General features: G+C 41.6%; 1 protein-coding gene across 1 annotated transcript in view; it reads right to left on the minus strand.

Moving 5' to 3' along the window:
- Nucleotides 1-770: 770 nt before the first annotated feature.
- The window catches only part of LOC308058039 (uncharacterized protein), a 115,107-nt gene continuing 92,503 nt past the window's right edge, over nt 771-23,374 (minus strand). Inside the window, exon 2 of the mRNA XM_080412051.1 lies at nt 771-1,139. The gene's annotated coding sequence lies outside the window, so the exon portion shown is untranslated. The remainder of the gene's footprint in view (nt 1,140-23,374) is intronic.

The following is a 23,374-nucleotide window of genomic DNA, read 5'->3' on the forward strand; positions in this document are numbered from 1 at the left end:
GTTACACAGAAGAATCTTAAGCCTTTTCAAAGGCCTCTTTGCACTTGTTAGACGTAAGCTGCCCTTATGCCTGACTCTTGTATCCAGGTTGAATTAGAACAAGCAGGAGAAGAAACATGGCAAAAAGCAAGGCCGTTTCCGCTCAGCGTTGATGAGCACGCACTTCCATGCATTTTGCACTTGCAGTTTAATCATGGAAATCATTCTGCACACTCCTACTGCTAATGACCTGATTGTTAGGAGAAAGGTGGGCCCCGGTCCTATTGACTGTTTACATCTTAATGTGCCCTGGTTTTGAAATCTATGTCCAGACTAGCTGAGGTTCTAGGGTGTTACATTTCCTCTGCAGCATCACACACTTTCAATCAGCATCGTCTCTTTAGCCATAATCGCTTCCTGCCCTGGCTTCTGCTCGGCACTGCAACTTGCTGCAGAACAGAACCCCCCCAAACCTGGTCTGTGTGCATGAAATGGTATAGATGAAGTGGTATTTAAGTGGCACTTGGCGAGAACCGGTTATATTCATTGGAAATGCTGTGAATGGGTTTGAAATGGTTGTAAATAGGTTTTCACTGTTGCATGTTTTTTACTGGTCTTCTGCATGCATGTTGTTTTAAATGCAATTTTGACAATCTGTCCCCTGTATCTGAGGGCACTACGTCACCTGCATGTTCCATCAGTGCAAATACTGCAGGTTCTTGCCATATGCCACCTGCAACTCTGGCCGCTTCACAGAAACGTCACAGCATTCATCTGCACACAGGTAGGTTTCTGTCGCGACGGAGGGAAGACACAGTCACTCAATATGAGTGATCAGCAGACTTCGTTTATTGTCCCTTACAGTCACCTTTTATGCCTTCCTATAATTAGCTCACACATATTACAAAAGTTAAGCTCATTATTGGTTAGTTGCCTAAATACCAAGTCCGCCCCTAGTTTCTCTTCTGTAGTTATCTGTTCCCACCTGCAACATTCTTTTCCCACCGCGATCTTCCTGATATTGTGTAACAAGAACAGCCAAGGATAGTATATTTTTGCTTTACTTCAGATAAGCTGAGAGCGATGTGCATTTTTGTCCAGCCAGCTGGACTATGTCTATGTGACCCTTTTCAGCTAGCCAGTTATCCACAGGTTTCCATCTGCATCATAAGCAGAGCTGAAGTCTGAAATTATACAAGTGAGAGTTCTGAAAGACTTAAGCGCAAAAATCCAAAGCAAGAACCAACATTTTAAAATAACATTTTATGATAGAAAGCTTCCATATGAAATTCTAGTGCCCTAAAATATTTCTTGGTAGGGAATGTTTTCTCACAATTACTCAGTATTTCTTGTAATATGAATGACATGCACAATAATTGTATCTGTGTTAGAGAAAACTTCCCTATAATGGGCACTGCTCTAAAACCTGACTTTGTCCACATTCAACAGGTTTGTGTTCTGCTTTTTGTGGATTTCACTACTTCAAATCCAGCTTCTTTCATTTCTCCGCCTGTATAATCTCCGCTTGTTTCTATGCAGAGCACTGTAATCACTGCTGAGAAAATTGGCACTAAAGATAAAACTCAAGTACAAAACAAAAAGATGATGGTGGGACAACCAGTAAAGCTGTTTTGGTGGACAAAACCAGCGTATGCACATGCCCTTGTGCTCCCTTGAGTAATGAACACCTTTTATCAAAAAGTGCAAGTAGCAGACAAGGAGTTCAGCACTGAGTGAAATTTATCGGCGTTCAGCAGCACCGTGCCTGATGTAAAGCTGAACAGCAGCAGCACGTTGTTCCACTCAAGTTCCAGAGTTTCTGGAACGTTCTGCAAGGCTCCAGGAAGGGAGGTATTACCGCCTGGGTGAGGTCAGGCCCTTAGTGCTAGCAAGTAATTCTTGGCAAAAGTCTGAATGCTATTGTGTTTTCAGCTTTGATTTCCACCTTTGTCAGTGAAGCTTTTATTTTCTTCAGGGACAACATTGCTACCGGAAGAAATGTCAGCATTTCTGCCATAACTAAACACTACTATAAAAAAAAAGGCCCCAGAAAAGGTCCCCAAGACAGAATATAGCACACTGGAAGAGGCTGTCAGAACAGGACTTCCAGGACAAATGCCCGGCTCTTTGCTCTCTTCTGTCATATGTTTTTAACCTAAGCCTGCTACAAGTTTTCCCTCCCTCCCTCAAGGCTTGGCCCACACAGATAGCACCTTCTGGCACATCTAGGTTTTGCGGTTTGTCTGTGCACACCCGATATATGAAGTATGTCTTATTATTTAAGCAACAGGGAAGCAAAGACTGATTTACGTGACACAGCTTTACTGGATCTTTACCGTGACTGAAGAACTCTCTTCCACTTAAAATAAGAACAATCCACAGATTTAATTTTGTGATTCTAATCAAGGAACTGCCGTTTCCCCAGAAAGCAGAAATAAGGACACAATTAGTAAAAATTAGTGGAGTTGCATGCACAGGTGCCAAAATGCACCTCAGACCAAATATAACTGGCAAGCACAAACCGTCCTGACGTTTCACTGGCGCGACTCACATTCGTAGTTTCCAAGTCTCTTCAATCAAGGCTTCTACCTTCTTCAGAAGTGCCTTCATCGTTGTTGTCATTTAATTCCTAAAGGAACAACAGCTCATGGCTTGGTATTTGTCATATTAACTGTGGAATTAATTAAATTCTTTCTTAACAATGCACAGAGAACTCAACCCTGGCATTTAGGATCATTTCTGTGTGAATCTGCAGAATAAAATTCTTAGCAGAGCGCAGATTCCTGCAGGAGAGACTCAGAGGTGGAATTATGTTACCACATTTGCTATGAAAGTAGTACAGCAGTGGCCATGAGAAATCATACGAACCACCTGTACTGTACCTTCAGCTCTAGCACAGTGTGTTTAATGTGTCTCTCAGCTGCTTTACTTATAAAACGGATTGAAGAATAAATGCTCCAGGAACTAAGGATGACAGGCTATAGTTGATAGCAAAGGCTGAGTCATACAGAAATTCTCCACTGTTGGAGTAAGTCCTCAGAACAGAATCCATGTTCTTTCAATCCAATAGGCCATGCAGTATTTGAAGAACTTTGGTTGCAAATACGTGGACATGGAGGCACTTCACATGGACTGCAACTAGGGACGTTGCCCTTGGACCACAGGAGATGGCTCCTGCATTGCTTCATGCACAACAAATGAATGTAACTCATCTTTTTATAAGACAAGTCAGTCATTTCGCTGGAGGCATCCTTTTCCAGTACTCATCAAGACTTGTCCTTTCACTCCATGATCTCTATTAAACAAACAAAAGGAGGAAGTGACCAGCCTAGGGCAATGCAGGAAACTTAATGGAATATGACAATTACCTCCAATTCAGCATTACCTCTTCTTGTCCTTAGCATCACCTTTCTCTGCCCTACTCATTTTGGGAAAATTGGTTTATTACTCTGCAAGGACTCATTGGATTGTAGGGAACATCGCCTGTTATTTATTGAATCTTTAATCTAGGCTTTTTGCAGGAAAAGACAGTTTCCAAGAGCACTATGGACTATGATGACCCTTTTCCTATCTCAGCAGGGCTCTTCACGTGCCGCAAGGAACCAGCTCAGCCATCCAGCCACAGTGGGCAGAACCACTGTAAATGCCTTCAAGTCTGAAAAGGGAGTTACTTTTTTTTTTTGTTGAGGGTACTTTTCCATCAGAAAGAGTAAAGCACAGGCTTTTTGTAGACAATACTACTCCTCATCTCCCAGGAGACATTTGCTTTGCTACGTCTCTACAACCAGTGGGAATCGGCAGAGATCCTTTGCCCCAGCCAGCTGACACCCACTGACTGGCATTCCCCCACTCCGCACACAACGGTAATCTGTGGTGCTCTTTTTCCATTCCAGTCCTCTTTCGTACCTCCTCAGCATCAGAAATAACTTCTCCTCCCCAAAATTCAGCTCTACTTCATTTCCTCTCTGTTTTACCTTTTCACCACTTTCAACACTTTTGCTACGCTGGCTGCAGTGTGGGTTCACCTGGAGTCAAGATACATCCGCAACCTTCACACCTGCTGAGCTTCCACCCTAGGCTCTTCCTCCTCCAGGGACTGACATCCTCTAGCTTTCTGTTTTAGTATCACTAATACAAGGCCATCACTCTATGTCCACATTCTGGTTTCAATCCCATTTATTTTTCCTGCTTTATTGAAATGAATCAAAGTAAATTAATGACATAAAAATATTAACTTTCAGGGATGGCCTATTTTTTAGCTGGACTGCACTACAGGTTTGATTCAATGAAAATAGTTTCAGGGTGGTTATAATTCAATAATGCATCAAACACTTTTCCTGAGTGCTTTCTTTCCACCACATACATACAGGGATCTAGCTATCCACTATGGATTAAAAGTTACTGTAAATTCACAAGACTATAATTTAATGTCATAATTTTAAAAAAGCATATTGGGCCCTAGATTAAATTTCAAGATACCCCTTCTGACTGGGTGTAAGAGACTGTGCTGCTGAGACCCACCATCGCCACAGCAGATGTGTTGTCTCAGCATTGCTGTGGCAGGAAACTCATGCCATCCCCACGGGGAACGATCTGTACATTGTTAAGGCAGGAAGATAACACCACCGGCACAGAAGGGATTTAAGGCAGGAGGGTAACACCGCTGCCACCGCAGGGATCGGTCTATACATTGTTAAAGGAGGAAACCGACGGACGCCATGGAGCAACGGGGGAGGCTGATCCTGCACAACCCAACCAAACCCCTGTGCACGTGCCCAGACGTGGGGTCAGGGGGTCAGGGTGCCCAGAGGCCCCTGAGGAGTGTTGGGCACGTACACCATTGCTGGGTGGAAGGTGTGGTGTAGCAGAACAGCTTGTAGCAACTCCATAAAAAATGGAACCAACTAACATGGGACAGAACGTTCCCCCACCGGACTGGGGAACGAATCAGACCGTTGGGACGCTGCAGCTCCGGGGTGGTGGCTATTGCCTTGAACTCTTTCTTTTTCTTCCCTTATTTCTTTCCTTCCTTTCTCTCACTTTAGCTCTCGCGCTCTCTCCCTTTGCATTTGCAGATTTATTGTTAGGCAAATAAAGTTCCTTGGCTCTTGACTCTGTGTCTGTCTGTGTGTGTGCGCGTGCGCACGCGTGTGTGTTTCTGTGTCTCTGTGTGTCTGTGTGTGTCTGTGTGTGTGTCTGTGTGTGTGTCTGTGTATCTCTGTGTGTGTCTGTGTGTGTGTGTGCGTGCGCACGCGTGTGTGTGTCTGTCTCTGTGTGTCTGTGTGTATCTGTGTGTGTGTGTCTGTGTGTGTCTGTGTCTGTGTATCTCTGTGTGTGTCTGTGTCTGTGTATCTCTGTGTGTGTCTGTGTGTGTGTGTGCGTGCGCACGCGTGTGTGTGTCTGTGTCTCTGTGTGTCTGTGTGTGTCTGTGTGTGTGTCTGTGTATCTCTGTGTGTGTCTGTGTGTGTGTGTGCGTGCGCACGCGCGTGTGTGTCTGTCTCTGTGTGTCTGTGTGTATCTGTGTGTGTGTGTCTGTGTGTGTCTGTGTCTGTGTATCTCTGTGTGTGTCTGTGTCTGTGTATCTCTGTGTGTGTCTGTGTGTGTGTGTGCGTGCGCACGCGTGTGTGTGTCTGTGTCTCTGTGTGTCTGTGTGTATCTGTGTGTGTGTATCTCTGTGTGTGTCTGTGTGTGTGTGTGTGTGCGCACGCGTGTGTGTGTCTGTGTCTCTGTGTGTCTGTGTGTGTCTGTGTGTCTGTGTGCCTGTGTGTGTGTGTGTGCCTGTGTATCTGTGTGTGTCTGTGTCTGTGTATCTCTGTGTGTGTCTGTGTCTGTGTATCTCTGTGTGTGTCTTGTGTGTGTGTGGGCGTGCGCACGCGTGTGTGTGTCTGTGTGTCTGTGTGTGTCTGTGTGTATCTGTGTGTGTGTGTGTCTGTGTGTGTCTGTGTCTGTGTATCTCTGTGTGTGTCTGTGTCTGTGTATCTCTGTGTGTGTCTGTGTCTGTGTATCTCTGTGTGTGTCTTGTGTGTGTGTGGGCGTGCGCACGCGTGTGTGTGTCTGTGTGTCTGTGTGTGTCTGTGTGTATCTGTGTGTGTGTGTGTCTGTGTGTGTCTGTGTCTGTGTATCTCTGTGTGTGTCTTGTGTGTGTGTGCGCCTGAGACGTGGCTTGGTGCGAAGTGAGTGCGGAGTCTGGATCCGCGGTTCTGTTTGCCCGTGAGGAAAACAGCCGAAGGACAAAGCGATCGAATTGAACAAGAGATGAGTCTCTACAGAAGTTTACAAGTGTGACCTCCTGAGAGTGAAGGGCGGCGGCAGGGGTGGGAAGTGGTAAGAGAATTTACAGTGAGGCCCTCTCAGGATGAAATAACCCCTCTTTGGTGAAGCGTGTGCCCACACTTCTACAGATGTTCATGATGTTTCCCCCACTGAAGTATGGGGCGAAGATTTCTATAAACTGGATGACTTTTGGGCACCTATCATGCTCGCCCAGCTGCATGAGGGCGAGAATGGGCAAAAAATCAGTGGTTCCAACCGCAGAGTATAGTGGATAGGATCACGATATTGCAGAAGGAAGCTAAAGTTAGGCCTGGCAAGGGAAAAATCCATAATTTGTGCAGTTTTAGGGGCAAGTTTGCAGCAGCCATAGAAGATAGGAGCCAAAGATTGTGTCAAGATGGTGCCGCGGTAGATTCCTTGAAAATGGCAGTTAAAACACTGCCAGAGCAGTTAGAAAAGTCCAAACAGCTATTAGAGCAGGAGAGAAACCAGAATGCTTTGTTAAAAGACACATTAAGAGAAGAATTGTGGAAACAAAGTGACTCGTTTGGGGAGGTGGAGTTGAAGTTAACAGAGAAAGGGATTAGACAAATACACGCCCAGGGGGAAAAAGAGGCAGCAGAAAACCCTCCTCACATGTATCCCCTGGTTAAGACTGAGTGTTTGTATGAGACAGACAACGACACTTGTGCCCAAATTGTGCCCAAATGGTTATTAAAGAGGCTCCGTTTACAGCAACTGAGTTAGTAAAATTAAGGCAGGATTTTGCAAAGACTCCAAAAGAATCTGAAACAGAATATGTTTGGGAAGTGTCCTTGTCAGGAGGGGATGGGATTTTGTTGTCAGAGAAGGAAGCAGAAGGATACTGGGGCCCAGGTGTGTTTTGAACTGCTGGCAACCATCAGGCCCCATGGTCATTAACGCAGAGGGCAGCGTATTGGGCCGGGGCAGTGAACCCTCTGGAAGGGGAGACCCCCTAGCCGTAACAGGTGCGGTGGATCAGCTGGTAGGAAGTGTACAAAAGGCAGCTTGTCTGCAGATGATGTATGACAGGAGGCTTGAATCTCGCCAGGGCTCCCCCATGATGGTGCCTGTGGACCCAGAAGGGATGACTCCTCTAATTCCAGGACTTCCTGATTCTTTAAAACCCATTGGGATCCAGCTACAGGGGAAAATACAAAATACCCCCATATCAGGCAGAGTTATGTGAGGGGAAATTGCTCAACAGCTAATTAACTCTGGGACAAAATACGGTCCCGTTGGTAGGTCCTGGCAAAGACCTGAAACGAGAGCCGCAGAACTGCGGGAAAAGCTGAGGGACGCTTAGCACAGGCTCAGGGAAGTCAGAATTCTAAATCGGTCCGATGTACTGATCCTGGGGGAGGGAGACCCCTAAGCCGGCAGGACTGGTGGCAGCTGGGGCTCCAGAGAGGTATTCACTGGGATCTAATGGATGGGCTCCCGACCCAGAGACTGGAGAAATCTGTACAGACATGGTCAGGGCACAAAGTTAGTTTCAAGCCACCCCCTAGTGCCCCACCATCAATAGGCATCGGTGAAAAAGCTGATGAAGTAAAGAAACTATCCTCCATCCCTCGAAGGTGGGGGGGGAAGGGAGGGTGAATGTTTATTAGGCAACTCACCTTAAATTTGAGAGGAGATTTAATGATTACAGGGGCCGTTGGAACACAGAAAAACCCAGTACTGACACAGGAGCACAAATCACTGCACTGACGCAGAGTGAGGCAGAGCAATGTGGAATTCTGACTTTGCCTAAAACCCCAATTGTCCTAAATGCTTTAGGGAAAACTCAGTCGGTACCTGTGGCCTTGGTAACATTATGGATGCCTGGGGAGGCAGACCCAGGTAACACCCAGGCTGCAAAAGGCCCTTTCCCGACAAATCTTTTGGGCACAGATGTGCTGAAGGGCAGGCAGTGGTATGATACCCAGGGGATTTCATGGTCCTTTGGCACTCCTCAGATCAGAGAATTAGCTGAAACGTCCTGGGCAGAAGTGCGCCTGTTGCAAGCAGCACCTACGCTCCCCCCTTCCAGGATGACTAATGTGACAGCCTGTCCCTTGCCGTTAGGGGCCCGGAGGGGATAGCTCCGGTGACTGAGGATCTTAAACACCAGGGCATTTTAACATTCACCCGCTCCCCATACAATTCCCCAGTGTGGCCAGTTGGTAAATCAAATGGGAAGTGGAGACTGACTGTAGATGATCGTCGACTTAATGCAGACACTGGTCCCTTGGCAGCAGCGGTGCCTAACGGAGCTGAGCGCATCTCACTCGTTCAGGAGCAGGCTCATGCGGTGATGGCCACAGCTGATGCGAAAGAGATGTTTGTCATGGGTCCCCAGCAAGAGGAGGACCGTGATCGTTTTGCTTTCACATGGGAGGGACAGCAGTACAGCTTCACTCGCCTCCCTCAGGGATATAAACATTCTCCCACCTTAGCACGTCATGCTTCGGCACAAGGATGAGCCCAAATTCTCCCAGAACAGGGAGTTAGAGTTTATCAATACATCAATGATGTTTTGGTAGGAGGGGATGAAATTATTCCAGTACAGGTGACACAAGGAAAGATTATACAGCACTTAGAGTCTCTGGGACTCCAGGTACCAGAGGGAAAGATACAAACTGCTGCAAATGAAGTGAAATTTTGAGGGATATGGTGGAGAGGAGGTTCAGCCTGTATTCCTCAGGACACCCTCTCAACACTAGAGCAGGTAAAAATTCCAGAAAATAAAAAGGAGCTGCAGCACGCCTCATGCTTATTGTTCTTTTGGAGAAGACACATCCCAGACTTTGCAATAATTGCACGACTCTTATATGACCTGCTGCGAAAAGGAGCAGCTTGGGAATGGGCTCCAGCCCACGATGAAGCGTTACAGCTTTTGGTGTCTGAAGCAAACACCCACCGGGCTTTGGGTCCTGTTCACCCCACTGACCTGTCCAGATTGAGTGGGGGTTTGCACACTCAGGATTGTCCGTTCATCTTTGGCAAAAAGGACCAGAAGGTCCTGCCCGCCCGATCAGATTTTACTCCAGGAGCTTTAGGGATGCTGAGAAACGGTACTCTAATTGGGAAAAAGGGTTGTTTGTAGTGAGTGTTGCTCTCAGAGAAGCGGAGCGAACCATACGCCAGCAGCCTCTAATTTTAAGGGGACCTTTTAAGGTAATTAAACCTGTGTTAGCAGGAACTGCACCCTGCACCCCCCACCCCCTCCACCCGGGGTTAGGGTTAGGTTTTTGATTCAGACTATTAAGTACAAGACCAGGTGTTGTCCATGATCAAGTAGTCTAAAAATAGTAAAGCAGTAGCACTGGAGTCTACCCCAAAACAAACCCACTTGTTTAAAAAAGGTTTGGTGGAGGAGTATGGCATTATACAGGAAGATGTAGCATTTCAAAGACAGTAATAATATCGGTGAGTTATGGATTTACGCTAATGTATTTATTCAAACAGTATAGTACAAAGTACAAGTAATTAAGCTAATGTTCCAGGAGGTGACACTGCTCTGGTCATTTTCAGCTGTTCACATTATAGAATTCTGATCATTATAATCAGTGATTATTTCTTTTACTTGAATGCCTTTTGTATTGTTGACTTCCATTTATTATGAATTTTCTAGTCTACCAGTGACTGAAAAAGTGTTAATTAGATTATGCTTTCTTTCAAGGAAAAATGAATTATTTGAGAAGAGGCCGATGCTTGTTCATAGTTTTAGCATTTTTGATTTTATTTAAGACTTTATAACAAATTACTAGATATGGCTGACTATATTCGGGTTGTGATTTGATACACATGAGCAGAATATACTTTCATTTTATATTATGTATTATATATTAGACTTCTCTTTTCCTGGGATGGTAGATTGAAATTGTCATGGATAGAGATGAAGAAGAACTTGAGGAATTGCAATCCAAGTGGTGGTGTCAGCTTTTTGTAAACGCTTAGGTTTTTTCAGACTAAGCAAAGGTATTTGGGAGGTTATATATCTATTTTCAGCATCCAGTGCTTAAAGGGAGTGGGGGACATAACCTTAAATTTAAACCTCCTCTTGCCAGTTCAATAGAATTACAGGTGAAATGGTTCTAATTTCACCTTTTTATACTACCCAATTTAATGAATACCAAGGTGGGAGAAGTATATCAAATTATTTCAGGTGAAAAGTGATACATGCACTTACTCATTTGGTTCTCTCCAGATTTGGAATCAAAAACTTTACCACTTATTACATGATTCATAAATCTTTGTTGAATGGAAATGCAACTGTTTCATACTCCTATGATTCTGATGCTTTTGATAATTTGAAAATGACTATTATAGAAATATTTAAAACTCCGTTTCCAAATCTGGCTAGTTTCTGTTACCATCGACTTGTTCCTCTGTTATGTAATTAGTTCTGTGACTAAAAAAATAGCCTGAAATTTACTGTCCAGTGAAACGGGTAAGTTCTGGATACCTATTAATCGCAGAACTTGAAGGGTAGTTATTTAGTTATTGGACTTGCCAGCGCTGGCGAGAAGAGCCGGCCACGCAGCCTCTTGCTGCTCAGCTGCTCAGTACGAACCGCATCTGACCGTGCAGTTTGTCTAACCCAGTCAAAAGGTCAATTGTCCCAAACAGACCCTACTCAGCTGTGCAGCACTTGGAGTACACCAGGGTGCTCAGTGGCTCCAGGGACTCTGCCAGCGATGAAACCTGCTACTGCTGAGGCGGGGGAGCCCCCAGGCTTGGTGGAGGAGCGAGGAAGAATGGCACTGAGAAAAGAAAGGACAGGCAGCTGGGAATTCTTGCTTCTTCCTTCTGCTCCCCCGGTTGCTCTCAGCCTAAGGGTGGCCGCTTCAGATGCGTCCCCTGAAGGCCATCTTCTTCAGTCCTGTTGGCCATCAGTGTTTCTGGAGCTGTCGAGCAAGAGTGTTAGACTCTCTAGACACAGAATTCTAGAAAGCTCTCAAGAAACAAGCTCTGTTGTGCTTCCAAAATAAGATGCACAACATTTTGTGGAATTCTGATACTGGTTTTTGTTTAAATTAGCATGTTATCAGTTTCCTTCCCCCCCCCCCCCCCCCCCCCCCCCCGTGATAACTGGAACCCATATTCTTTCCTGAAAGGTGGAATTTTAAGAGGTATCTTTTTAAGGTAATATGGATGATGTTGAAGTATTGTATTAGTCACTGTTTGTCCACCAGGAAAAATGCTATCAGAAGAAATTATTCTTATTTAAATGAAGTTTTTTTTCATGCTGTCACAGCTCTATTTTCTGTATCAGCTGCCTTCATGTATAATAGTAAAAATAATACAGGCTTATAAGTGATGATACTGTTAAAGCAGAATACCAGATTTTGATATACACTGTACATACCCAGCAACACTTCTGCAGGGTTGTACTGTGTAATATTAATAAGACTCATATGCTTATTTTTAATCAGTTTGCATGGAATAGGAAGCTAGTGTAGGGAGCTTTGGTGAAAATGGCATAAATGCTGGAAGAGTTTAATGGGAATTTTTAAATAATCCTAGGTCCAAAGCCTAGTCTTTTTTTTTTTTTTTTTTTTTTTTTTCAGTCTTGGGGTTGATGGAGATTGGATTATAGAAATACAGAATTTTTTTAGAATAGGATTTTTTTAATACCAGCCTTTTTTATTTTCTGTTGTGCATTTTTTTAAAACAATTTTGCAGTATAGAGAAATACTAAAGTAATCATGACAACGAAAGTACCGTATTTCTTTAAAGGACTTTTTTTTAATAGTCAGTGCTTCTCAGGGTAGGAATTGTGCATGTCTGCATTGCTGAATAGCATCTAGCATGGTAAGGCCTTAACTGGGGTCTGTGGTTACTCTTGCAGTCTAAATAAAAACTGTGTAAAAAGCTCCAATGTAAAAACGGTTATACTGATGGGTTGGTTAGAAGGCATTCCAAAAGGGAGGTTTATTAGTATTACTCAACTAACAGGCACTTGGCTTTGTTTATTTACATTGCATGGCTTCTTTATTCAAGCAAGATTTATTCCTTAATGTTGGATTAAATCTACACTTAGGCTCATTTTTATATTTAAAGAATTATTGGCCTTATCATCAAGCGTTAGGAGAAGGCAAATCATACGGGTTTTCTGAGCTTGTTTATGGCGCCGCTTGTTACTTGTCTTTCTACTCCACACCAATGCTGACATTATAGGTAGATTTTTTTTATCTCTTAATTTTATACCCTAATACAGACATTTCCAACAAAACCTGTAGCTGTACAGTAGTTCTAATTGTCTGTTATTCATCTTTTCCTTCTTGTGAGGGAGTTGATACTGACTATTATCAGTAACACGCTCCAGGAGTAAGTGGATAGCAGTTTTACAACAGCGTATCTGTTTCTCTGACTAGTCACCTAAAGTTCTGTCCCTTTCTGTGCCATTCTTAGCCTGCCCTTCCCTGCCTCAGGAACGCTGCAGGTTCAATGTTCTAGTATGAGAGTTACCTGATCTGGTTTTAGAAGTTAAAATTAAACGCATGTGCTGCTATGTTGTATCTAGAAATTAACAGCAAGATTTAGGTTTTAAAGCAGAGAAATACTGTGCTTGGTTCTCAGAAATATCGACAAACTTGCTTCTGTATTTTTCATTAAGTATATTCAAACGTGATATGAAGTGATCTGTCTTTTTATGGCCCGCCCCAAAATTGTTTGAGGATCTTCAAAAGCTATTTAAAGTAGAAGAGGGGTGGTAGAAAGTGCTTTTAAAGTATAGAGCTCCTGAAGTATTGTGGGTAGGAAGGTTAAAGTAAGTTAGGTACAGAACAAATGTATCTTTGTGGTTCTTCCTGAATAATGGTTTTCCATGACAATTTGCAAGTGGCACATTCGCTGAAAAGCACCTTGAACATGTGCCACTCATAATAAAGGGGCAACATTAATGTCCAAGGTGTAAAGTATGAGAGTGTTCCTGTTTACTCCTGTCTCTGCTTAGAACAGTTTTGTACTTAGTCTTCCTTTGTATTTTAAGTTTCTTTCTATCCAATGTCTTCAGAATGCTTCTAGCATTTAAACACATTTAAAATGTAAATACATTTAAGTTCCTTGTTACACTTCACAGGATTGTCTTGTGTTTGCTGCTAATAAAAAAGTGTTAAAACAAAAGAAACAAAAGAAAAAACCTTCTGAGGAAATTTTTTCGTGGATTAAGGTTTTGTATAATGACTTTACATGTAGAACTAAATCATTTAGGCATGAATGTGATGTCTGCTTTTTTGTTGTTTTTATGTAACCTGAAGATGTGTTGCAGTATGCTGAACAAGTGTTGCAATTCAAACTCGGATATAAAATTTGCAAGTGAAATTTTTCTACAGTAAAGAAAGAAAAAATGTACTGCAGTGACTCAGATTTTTACAGGGTACTAACCTTTTTCAAGATTGCAAGTAATATATTTGAATTAAACTTTTGTTCCTCCTTCAGATTGCTTTGTGGAGGTGAAGAGGGATATTTTAAACGCATGCTGTGTGGAGCTGCTGATTTATATGTGTACGTACAATTGTGTTTTGGAATGTCTTCAGTAAAGCAATTTTTACAAATGGAAGTAAGTCAGTTTTATCTGGAACAATTCTATATTAAAATTTTTAAAACAGCACTCATGGATTCGATGTTATCTTTAGGAAATACACAGGCATAAAGTCATCAAACAATATGTTCTTGTGTCCTGATCTTTTTCCATATGACAATACTGAAACATGTCAGCTTCATTTGTTGCAGGAAACAGAGGGCTTGAAGGAACAGAGCACCAAAAGCCAAATCCCATCCCATAACTCTTCAAACTTACTTTTCCCTCTCTCATCCCCACCCCACAATCATATTTCCTGGAGTTCCCATCCATATTTGCATTCTTCTGGTCTCTGTTCTTTTTTTCTGAATCATACTTCTGTTTTTTTTTTTTGTAGAGGAAAAGAACTGCTGAGAGAATGCCAAATAAGCACAACTACTGTTTGTTGCCCTTGCAGTTCCTTCAACAGCCTTCAAAGTACTGAAGATTTCTTGGTTAAGAAGTGTTACACTACAAGGTTTATCAGCTGTGCAGTGTTCCCTGGCCAAGCTGGGAAAGGGTTTGTCAGAGGACTACATACTCTGCCTTATTTTATCTTAAAAGAAAAGTAGCTCTTCCTTGGTACCGTATTCAAACTGCCCAAACTGGTTTGGGAATGGTAGACTAGTGTGATGCTTAACTCTCCTCAAATGCTGCACAGCCTGGCTTCTGTTCCCATTTGATGTTTGCAGCTGGATGCTGAGTGTAGTCTTTCAGCTTCCAATGCTACTCATTTCCTTACTCCTTCCATATGTAAATAGCAGTTGTATGGGTTCTATTCTCTTGCTTTCCCTTTTCAGTTTGATGATTGTAGAACCCTTTTAAGGGGCTGTTGAAGGAAAAGAGTCTCTTATGGAGCCATCCAGCAACATGACTTGGTTATTTGGTACCATCAGAGACAACTGAAATATGACTGAAACACATTTTGCAAGTAAAAAGTGACGCTGTGGTCAATGGAGGAATTTTGAAGAACAGTGTCCTAAATTAGTCTCCTCTGGAGGTTACAAGTCCACAACTCGTTACTTACACTATGAACAAAACATATTCTTGGATTAATTTATCTGATATAGTGACATATGTAAGATCATATCTAGTTGACTGGGGAGAGTTGTGTTAGGTCATAGCGATCCTCTCATTCCTACTTCATCGCTTCTCAGCTTAACTGTGGCAGTTCAGTGTATGTGGCATGAAGTTACCAGCATTAAAGAAACGTCAGTTCTGTCGTAGGTGTCCTGCTGTAGCACACTGGGTATCTATACAGAAATGATGATTTATCTCCATCTATGTGGAGTCTAGAGAACATCTCTTCCAGAAACCACTTGAGAATTCTTCAGCGCCTGGTCCAACACTCCCGATCTGTTGACCTTTATTTCTTAAAGAGATAAACATACAGCAGAGTGTATGCGTGAGATTATACACATGTGTAAACACACATTAGGTTATTTTTTTTAAAGAAAGGAAACCTGGTGGTGTGTGATCAATGTACTTGGATGCATATGCTTCTTTTGAGGGTGAAAGGTATTAGGTGTGCTTTTTAATGATGATTAGTTCAAGAGCTTGCATTAACTAGAATTCCTGGAACTCTTCAGCCATTATACAGAGACTGGCATGTACTCAGTCTCTGTCAGGTGTAAATTCAGCATATGCAAGTGATGCAGCTGTTATCGATTTGTTAATAAGTCAAGATTGATTGACTTTATTTGATTGATTAATTGATTTATAAAATCATTTTATAAAATTGAAAAATAGTAGGATAAGAAATATTTTTAATGAAACTTATCGTTGCACAGTAAAAGCTGCTATGAGATCTTCTGTACGTCCTGTACCAAGGCTAGAAGAAGGGGTGGAACCATTGTTAAAACATAGGTAATAACTCTAGGGTTGAAAGGTTCCTTTGTATTTGACCAGTCTTCTGTATGCAGAGGTGTATTGAAATGTCAGAATATGAGATGAATGGGAACTGGGGAGAGTCGACTGGAACAGCTTGTAGGTGCCTGCCAAGAAACCGTGAACTTTAGTAAAAGGTAATTCCGGCAGGGGGAGATCGCAACCACTGACTCATATACCACCTACCCAAATCGTACCCCAGACCCATTTCTAGACCTTTCTAAGCTCTACTGCGCAGAATCGGATATAGGAGGAGAGTATGTAAATGATTTACGGGAAATGTTATGATTATGCATGAATAATTAATGAATATGTATGAATAAGGTCTATATATGGAATCTGATTTTGGGACCTGGTGTGCGTTGATCGTGAGAGGACTCGCTCACGCACCCGGCCGTCAATAAAGAAGTGTCTGCTTATCTACATCACATTGGTGTCGATAAGTTCTTCATTCCGAGATTTCGGTAACAGTTTTGGCGATCCAGATGGGACCTCGCTGAAGGAGACCGGAGGAGTCGGGGACCTGATCGGTTCCAGCCGGCACCGAGGATTTCTCAGGGACACCCATCGATCCCCGATCCATAAGGCTCTTCGCAACGTTCCCTGGATTTTTTGGGGGTAAGACACTTCTTTTTTTTAATTGTAGTAAGTAAGTGCACTAGAGGAAGTGGGCAGGAGTCCCACTATAATAAGTGTATGGGAAAGAGTGGGATGGAGTCCCACCAGTGGGTTGGAGTCCCACTGAGTAAGTCTGCCTGTCAGACGTGGTGAAAGAGCTGCGCAGGGTAGGACTAGGAGTCTGCCCGTAAGACATAAGCGAAAGCTATTGCAGGGTTGGACAAAAGTGGAAACAAGAGAAACTATATGCTATAGTGTTCTCTAAGGCTGTGCCTCTAACAAGAAGTTAGAAGTTTTTGGTGTTCTTTGTTGTTCTGTGAGTTTGTGTATTAAGAAGAAAATTAAGAGGTATAATATTGTGTTATATGTTTGTCTTTTTGTTGTTTTGTGAGTTTGTGTATTAAGAAGAAAATTAAGAGGTATGATATTGTGTTATATGTTTGTTTAAAGTAACTGTGGGAAAGTGTGAGTGTGGCTGTAAGGGTGAGACGTATAATTGAGAACGAAAGCGAGTGTGGAGTGTGGATCTGCGGATCGGAGTGACAGAGTTGAATAATTGTGTATTGTACTGTGAGTAATTACACCATGGCAACTAAGTTAACTCGGTTGTTTAAAAGTAAAGGCATGGGTAATCTTGCCGTAAGTGACAAAATCCCGGAAAATTCTTTGTTGGGATGTTTATTGGCACATTGGGGAAATTAACAGGATGATCTGCAAAAGAGCCAGATGATTGAGTATTGTAATAATTTGAGTATCGTAATAATTGGTGGCCACTATATATACTAGAAGATCAGGAAAAGTGGCCCATGAACGGGACACTGAATTATAACACTATTTTGCATTTAATGTTGTATTGTAAAAGAGAAGGGAAATGGAATAAAATGCCAGATGTGGATTTGGTTTTTTTTACTTAAGACAAAGAAAGGATTGGCAGGATGAATGTAAGCTAACTATTAGAGATAATTTGGTATTGGCTATAACTTCTGATAATAAGAAAGTGGGAAAAAATGTTGTTTAAATTGTGAGGCTGGGAGTGGATACAGGAGCGACATTTTTTTTATTAAATACCTGTAAAGGAAAAACTGGAACAAAAACAGGCCATTCCTGCAACCCCTGGATTTGAAATTTGGAAATAAGATAATTACACATGAATTTTTGTATGTACCAGAATGTCCAATACCCTTCTTAGGAAGAGATTTGTTATCCAAATTAAATGCACAGATTGTTTTTGACGAAGGAGAACTTTTCTTGAAAATACCTGAGTCAAAAAAGGGAGAAATCCTGATGATACAAGAAAAGATAAAGGAACAAGAAATTCCACCGGAGGTGGATTTGGCAGTGATCCCTACTGTATGGGAAACAAATATTACTGGTAAATCGAAACTAGCAGAACCTGTTAAAATAGATTTGAAGGAAGGTGCAGGAACAGTGAGAATTAAACAATATCTAATCAAATCAGAAGTGAGACAGGAATTGAAGAAATTGATTGATAAATTTTTGGAGTATAAAATTTTGGAAGAATGTGAATCTGAGTATAATACTCCTATTTTACCAGTCAGAAAACCTTCGGGTGAATATAGACTGGACCAAGACTTGAGAGCAGCAAATCAAATAATTAAGGATATTTATCCTGTAGTAGCAAACCCTTATACACTGTTAACAGCATTGAGGGAGAATTATCAGTGGTTTACAGTGCTTGATTTAAAAGATGCTTTCTTTTGTATACCTTTGGAAAAGGAAACCAGAAAACTGTTTGCTTTTGAATGGGAAAATCCTCAAACCGGGCAAAAGATGCAGCTGACATGGACTAGATTACCCCAAGGATTTAAAAACAGTCCAACTATTTTTGGAAATCATTTAGCAAAGGAATTTGAAATCTGGAAACAGGACAAACCAAGACCTGGGCATTTACTTTTATAGTATGTGGATGACATATTGATTGCTACAGAAGAAAGATTTACTTGTATACAGGTGACTATTGACCTCTTGAATTTCCTGGGACTAAATGGGTATAAGGTATCCAGGAAGAAAGCCCAAATAGCCTGCCAGACTGTGATATATCTGGGCTTTGAGATTTCAAAAGGACAACGACAATTAGGAAAAAATCGCACAGAAGCTATTTGTGGTATACCTGAGCCGAGAAATATTCATGAACTCAGAGCATTTTGGGGAATGACTGGGTGGTGTCGCCTTTGGATCATGAACTATGGGCTAATAGCTAAACCGCTGTACGAGGCCCAAAAGAACTCTCCCTTTGTGTGGGGCCCACAACAACAAAAGGCTTTTGTAGAGTTGAAACGTGCCTTAATGTCTGCACCTGCCTTGGGACTGCCGGATCTAACCAAAGATTTCCAGCTGTTTGTACACGAAAGACAACACCTTGCACTGGGCGTGTTAACCCAGAGGATAGGAAGCTGGAAACGACCAGTCAGATATTTCTCTAAACAACTGGACACAGTGAGTAAAGGGTGGCCAAACTGCCTTCGAGCAGTGGCCGCAACAGTGATGCTCATACAAGAAGCTCGGAAATTGACTTTGGGAAGAACAATAACAGTCTATGTTCCACACATGGTGATAGCTGTCCTAGAACAGAAGGGGGGACATTGGCTGTCCCCCAGCCGAATGATGAAATACCAGGTGGTATTGACTGAACAAGATAATGTGATTCTAAAGACAACTAACCTGGTAAATCCTGCAGTGTTTTTAAGTTCCATACAGGAAGAAGGACGACTGGAACATGATTGCTTGGCTACCATCAAGTATGTTTATTCTAGTCGTGAAGATCTGAAGGATGTGCCATTGGAGCGACCAGACTGGGAACTGTATACTGATGGAAGCAGCTTTATGGAACAAGGAGTCCGATACGCCGGATATGCGGTAACAACAGAGACTACAGTTATAGAAGCAGGAGCATTGGCGAGTACCACATCAGCCCAAAAGGCAGAACTCATCACTTTAATTCGAGCCTTAGAGATAAGCAAAGACAAGAGAGTAAATATCTGGACTGATTCAAAATATGCCTTTGGGGTAGTGCATGTCCATGGAGCTTTGTGGAAAGAGAGGGGGTTATTGTCCTCTCAAGGATCAAACATTAAGCATCAAACAGAAATTTTACAATTATTGCAAGCAGTTCAAAAGCCAGATCAAGTAGCAATCATGCACTGTAAGACACATCAGATTGGGAATACAAAAATAATAGCTGGGAATAATTTAGCTGATAGAACAGAAAAAAAAAAAAAAAAGAAAAAAGAAAAAAGGTAGCAAAGAAACAAGCATTGCAAATGGCAATAATTCCTTCTAAAACAGTAACCCTTCCTAGGGAAAAACCGAGATATTCAGAGGAAGATGACAAATTGGGTCGGTTATTAAATGCTAAGAAAAACATAGCTGGATGGTAGATAACTCCTAATGGACAGGTAGTAATTCCACCTCTTGGGATGAGAGAGATAATTCAAACGAGACATCAAGAACGTCACTGGGGAACAGAAGCCTTAGTAACATCTTTACAAAAGCAAGGAATATCAGTAAAGATGTTGGGAATAGCTAAAATGATAACTGCAAAGTGTGAGGTATGTTTGAAAAATAATCCAGTGATTAAGAAAAAGGTTCAAATGGGTAGACTGAAATCTGGTACAGAACCTGGAGATTATTGGCAAGTAGATTTTCCAGAGTTACCTAGACAAAATGGGTACCGGTACATCCTGGTAAGGGTTGATACTTGTACAGGATGGCCAGAAGCCCTTCCCTGTCGCACCACACAAGCAAAAGAGGTTGTAAAGTGGTTATTACAAGAAATAATTCTGAGATTTGGAGTTCCTATTGGAATTTCCTCTGACAGAGGTCCACACTTTGTTGCTGAAGCAGTCCAAAGTGTTAGCAAAGTGTTGGGTATTAATTGGGATTTGCATGCGTCTTGGAGACCACAATTTAGTGGAAAAGTGGAAAGGATGAATCAAACTTTGAAATGACAAATAAGTAAAATTTGTCAAGAAACCAGTCTAAAGTGGCCTCAGGCACTTCCATTGGCATTGTTATGAATCAGGGTACAGCCAAAGAGTGGAACCTCAGTCAGTCCTTATGAATTATTATATGGAAAACCATATGAGTCTCTAGAACCAAATCTAAACATACATGTAAAAGGAAAACAAGATGTGTATAACTATTTGCTTTTTCTAAGGAAAACTTTGGCTGTGATTTGGAGTGTAGTAATTTGGAATAGACCTTTACCCGTGGGAAATTCAGTGCATGATTTCCAACCACGAGACTATGTCTATGTGAAGACTTGGACCTCCGAACCTTTGCAGGAGCACTGGAGAGGACCTTTCCAGATACTGCTAACCACTTTTACAGCTATCAAAATTGCAGAATCGGATGCTTGGATACATTATACTCGAGTGAAGAAAGCAGCATGAAGAAAGCATCTACTCCGTGGAAGATTGCTAATCGTGACCCAGAGACTTAAAAATTGACTTTGAAACATGCCTAATTTTTTATATCAGGTTATGATTGGGTTTTGGATTTTCTTTTGGTTGGTAATGTTGTGGGATCATGGGCTGGCTTGGTGGACAGGAACAAAAGACAAGTAGAAACAGAACAAGTGATTGAAATTCCCAAACAAATGGCTGAGGAAAATTTGTTGGTAGGATTGACTAAAGAATTTGCCAGTTTACAAAATGTCACGGAGATCACTGCTTGTTTGCCAATACCGAGGACAGTAGGTGAATCTATTCCATGCGGAATTTTAACTATGAATCTGACTAACCTGGACCATAAAAATGAAACCACCTATTGTGAACAGAGGCCAGTAACTCAATGGTATGAACAAGTAAAGGTTACTAGAAAACAGTGGAAAACTCCAGGTAGTCTGGCAGATTGTGAAAAATTGTTAAATCATGTTTTTACCAAAATAGGGAGATTTAAGACTGTGGGATGGTGTTCTTATGATGAACAATTTAAAACCAATGTGAGCAAAAGTGTCATGGAATGGAAGTGTAACAAAACTGGCCAAAGCACCCAATTATTAGACCAGTGGGACTCTATATGGTCTATGTCCATATTTTCCCATTTTCAGTATATAGCAAGAACTCCTTGGTGTTTTACCTGGGATGGAAAGGTTTTTTCAGTATTACCCTGGGTAGATGATAGGTCAACTACATCGGGAGAGAAGGAAAATAAAATAGTGCCATGGTGGAAATGTGAAAAAGTGTATGATTGTAGTAATGCAGATTTAGTAATCCAAAGAATTCCTCCGTTGGCTGCTGCTTTGAAATATGGTTGTTTTTGTCGAGGTCTTAAGAATACTCTAAATTTAACCAGCGCTTTTAACAGTCAGAAGAGGAACTTTGTTTAGTTGTAGAAAATCTACTATTTGAAGTCCAGGACATTTAGTTTGGGCATTAAGTGATGGAACCTGGACAACACACCTACCATTAGATGGTAAGGTGAAACAAATCACGTTAGGCATGCCAACATTGTGTCCAATCTGGAAGAAATCACCATTTAAAGGATCTCTAGAGAATTTAGAATTGAAACGAATAAAGAGATCTGGGATAAATGATGATGTTTGGAATGAACCATCTACAGGAGTGAAAATTGGCTGGGCACTTGAATCACTTTTAAATCCTATAGCTTCATATAGAAACAGAGCATGGCTCTATCATTTACCTGGTCAAGTGGAAAAATTGGCAAACGTTACCAAGAAGGGGTTTAAGGAATTGAATATACAACTACAGGCAACTTCCAGAATGACTTTACAAAATAGAATGGCACTAGATATGGTCCTGCTTAAAGAACATGGAGTGTGTGGGTATCTCAAGGATAAATTGGACCACTGTTGTATCCACATTCCAAATGTCACTCAGGATGTGGAACATGATCTAGACCTATTGGGAAAAATTGAAGAAGAAACTGAAACAATTCAAAAGGATATGTCAGAAGATTGGCTTGGGAAAATTTTTAACAAACTGGGATGGAATTTGAGCTCTTGGATACAATCTATAATTAAAACTTTGTTTCTGTTACTAGTTGTCTTTTTGATGAGCATGCTAGTATATGCATGTTTGAAGAAACAGTTTACCAATAGAATTGCAGTGAATCGTATGATTATGAGAGAAGTACCAACTATTTTATCAAGACATGATCCATCACCAAAATATGTTGAAACAAAAGATATATGAATAATGTGAAAGTATTGAAATAATGATTTTCAACACTTTCAAAGGGGGGAAATGTTATCGATTTGTTAATAAGTTAAGATTGATTGACTTTATTTGATTGATTAATTGATTTATAAAATCATTTTATAAAATTGAAAAATAGAAGGATAAGAAATATTTTTAATGAAACTTATAGTTGCACAGTAAAAGCTGCTATGAGATCTTCTGTACGTTCTGTACCAAGGCTAGAAGAAGGGGCTGGAACCATAGTTAAAACTTAGGTAATAACTTTAGGGTTGAAAGGTTTCCTTGTATTTGACCAGTCTTCTGTATGCAGAGGTGTATTGAAACGTCAGAATATGAGATGAATGGGAACTGGGGAGAGTCAACTGGAACAGCTTGTAGGTGCCTGCCAAGAAACCGTGAACTTTAGTAAAAGGTAATTCCGGCAGGGGGAGATCGCGACCACCGACTCATATACCACCTACCCAAATCGTACCCTAGACCCATTCTAGACATTTCTAAGCTTTACTGTGCAGAATCGGATATAGGAGGAGAGTATGTAAATGATTTACGGGAAATGTTATGATTATGCATGAATATTTAATGAATATATATTAATAAGTTCTATATATGGAATCTGATTTTGGGACCTGGTGTGCGTTGATCGTGAGAGGACTCGCTCACGCACCCGGCCGTCAATAAAGAAGTGTCTGCTTATCTACATCACATTGGTGTCGATAAGTTCTTCATTCCGAGATTTCGGTAACACGACTACCCTGAGGTATCGTACAAGGTGGAAATGGAGTCTGTGCCATGATTTTGATTTCGTCCACACTGTCAGGGTCAATAACACCCGGTAAAACAAAGAGACCAGACAATGTTGTGG

This window comes from Falco punctatus, assembly GCF_963210335.1.
Source record: "Falco punctatus genome assembly, contig: scaffold_23, whole genome shotgun sequence".
NCBI classification, from domain to species: domain Eukaryota; kingdom Metazoa; phylum Chordata; class Aves; order Falconiformes; family Falconidae; genus Falco; species Falco punctatus.